Below are 2,872 nucleotides of genomic sequence, written 5' to 3'. Positions count from 1 at the left end.
GCAGACGATGCAAAAAGGGTGCCGACAAAAAACAACGGAACACACGTGCGTTTTAACGACTAAACTTGCTCACCATTCTCATAAGCGACATTGGAAATTTGTACATTCAAGATACAGTCAGAAAAAGAAAGTTGAAAACTTCCAAAAGGATATTAGCAACCACAAAGTAGTTAAATTTTCAACCAAGGTATGATTCTTCAACGAATTAAATTTATTTTTAATAAAGTAGTCAACTTTTAACGAAGCAGTTTAATTTATCATAAAGAAGATTAATTTTTTTCCAAAAACGACGAATTATCTTCAAACTAGATCAATTTTCAACCAATTTGTTGAGTTTTGAACTAAAAACGATCGATTTTTAACCAAAAATGAAATTCTCAAATTTTCAGTTTCGAAAATGATTTTTTAATCAAAAATAAACAAACTCTCAACACAACAGTTGATTCTCCAGCTCAAGAGATGGATCTTCAACTGATAAAATGAATTTCCAACTAATTAGTTCCACATGCAATGAAGCAGTTACATTTATAACCAAGAAGATTAATTTTATTTTTAAGAAAAGATTAATTTTCTACAAAATACATCAATTTTGAACCAAATTATTGAATTTGCAAACAAATAAAATTTCAAACAATAATGGAATAGTTACATTTTCAGTTACAAAAATTAGTTAATGAACATATTTTCTTGAAACCACTTTTTTTAAAGGACACATATTTTTTATCTTAATCGTAGAAAATGCTATTTCGAAGAAGATCTACAATTTCGTTGTAAATCTTTTATTCATAGGACGTGTGATAAATGGATCTCTCGAGCTTGGTGGTCGCGTCGGAGATTGCCAAAGTTACAGTCAAGTGAGCAGTGCGATCACGCGCCAGTGGAATAAGGGTGGGGAGAGTCGGCCGACAGAATATAACACAACGAAGTGCCGAAATGAATGTTGATCAAAGAAGAGAGGTAAATAATAAGTGAAACGATTTTTAAAATTGACTGTCAATAAATGATAAACGTTATATATAATTTCTTTTCTGTAGTGTTACATTGTTTCTTATTAAATAAACAAAATTATATATCGTTTATGAACTTTTAATTTAGAACAGTTACGCGTTCGAACAACGGTCCTTCGAGAGCCGTATGGTATAGAATCAGTGAATCAATTCGAACTTTTCGGTTATTGTGAACTTTCATGTAACTTTCGGACTTAGTTACTTAACTTCAGTGACTTGTGCTCATAATCATTTTAGACTTGAGTAATAACATCGCACCAGTGATTATTTTGAACCTGGACTTGTACTTGAAGAGTTTGTACCTGTAATCTGATAAGCTCTAGTGAAATTGAGAATACAGCAAATGTTCAGTGAGTGGTATATTTAATTCGTGATTGTTGTTCAAGACCGCAATTTAGAATTTTGAACTTGAATTGGAACTTTGTACTCAAATTTGGACTCATTTGGACTTGAAATTTTTGTCCTTCTTTATTATTTATTTAAAACATTTTAAATTTGAACTTTGAACTCATGTGAACAGTGAAGTGACGTGTACAAAAAGGTGGAATACACTGTACCTGTGGACCTCCAATCTCGGATTAATCGATTGCACCGAGAACTTCAAGAAACAACGGTGAGTCTCCAATTTTGTTCTTTCCTTTCCTTAATATTTTCCTATAAATTTACGCGCCAAAATTTCGAAAACATTGGCAGAGTTGAAAGCCGAACGCGGATTAATAAAGACCGCAGTGACTCGCTTCAAAGCTTATTGGGAAAATTTAGATAAGACTAATTCGAATATCGGTGTACTTCGTTTGAAATTACAGGAGTTAGAGAAACAATATGATGCGTATAATATTGTACAAACGGCAATCGATTTAGATCATTCTATTATTGAGGACCAGGACAACCCACTAACTCATGGGATATCTTGTTATTATATCTCATGAGTAAAAAATTAGATTCCAACACCAAACGCGAGTGGGAAAAACATCAAGCTATGTTAGAAAGTCGCGCAAAAATGACGGATTTTTTAAGGTTTTTAGAAACTCATTAAAAATTTCTAAAACGAACTAGTGTCGAAAAACAAACGATTTCCGCGAACTCTCAAAATAAATCGATTTCAGCACCTAAATTCAAGAAATTTGATAGCCACCTATCTTCGCACGTGGCTACTGAGAAATCAGCGTGTATTATGTGCACAAAATCCCACGCTCTTTATGAATGCCCAGAATTCACAAAACTTCCTGTTAGCGAACGATTGAATGTAGTTAGGAAATTTCATCTGTGTTTTAACTGTTTTTCCTCTGGACATGGAAATCGGTACTGTCGTGCGGGTACTTGCAGGAAGTGCTCAAACAAGCATCACACTCTGGTGCATATTGAACGTACTTCTGCAAGTGAAATACCCCATTCTTCTGGAAATTTTCTCCCGACAGAGAATTCAGAACAAAATAAACAAGTACCACGCGAAAACGTCAACTGCCATGCTTCACATCTCGTGGGATCCTCGCAGAACACTGATGTTGATGACGAGGAACCGTGCGTCATTTTATCTTCCCCAATTGTTCATATTCAGAATCGGGACGGCAATTTACATGAATGTAGGGCATTATTGGACACGGGATCGTAACCTCATTTGATGACAGAGGATTTACGCCGCAAACTTGACCTGCCAGTCGCCGATGTTGACATGGCAGTTTCGGGGGTTGAACAGACTGGTCTCAAGTTAACAAAACGTATCCGGGCTGTGATAAAATGAAAGCATAGTGGATTTCAAGCTACTTTACGGTTTTTAGTCACCTCTCGCATAACAAATTATGTACCAATCGCTCCACAGGACTTAGAGGGAGTTGTGCTTCCAGCTGGCATTCAACTTGCAGATC

Source organism: Belonocnema kinseyi, chromosome 9 (assembly GCF_010883055.1).
Source record: "Belonocnema kinseyi isolate 2016_QV_RU_SX_M_011 chromosome 9, B_treatae_v1, whole genome shotgun sequence".
Classification (NCBI taxonomy): Eukaryota; Metazoa; Arthropoda; class Insecta; order Hymenoptera; family Cynipidae; genus Belonocnema; species Belonocnema kinseyi.
Note: the sequence above shows the minus strand (reverse complement) of the source record.